Consider the following 354-nt stretch of genomic DNA (forward strand, 5'->3'; position numbering starts at 1 on the left):
CAGGTTCATTTTATAATGTTTACTTTTAGAACAAAATACTAGCTAAGTTAAAGTAATATCCAGTTCTTACTGATTGAGACAGAGTGGAAAGAAAGACATCATTGTACATCACTGTCATTCCAAAGGTACAGTGGAACTCTGGATGGAGGAAGAACTTACCTATCACTACAACACTTATAAATGAGCATTTCTCAGAATTTTATTCTAGGCAAGTTCCACTCAACACCAGACCAAGCAATTCTGTCTATGCACACTATTAGCCTAGTTTTCTCATACAGTCAGCACAAGCATAGGAAGATACTTCAAAACCAAAAAGCCAAGGTGCATCATTAATATTCATTTAATTCAAATACC

This window comes from Rhinopithecus bieti, unplaced genomic scaffold, assembly GCF_001698545.2.
Source record: "Rhinopithecus bieti isolate Rb0 unplaced genomic scaffold, ASM169854v2 scaffold_26813, whole genome shotgun sequence".
Lineage (NCBI taxonomy): Eukaryota > Metazoa > Chordata > Mammalia > Primates > Cercopithecidae > Rhinopithecus > Rhinopithecus bieti.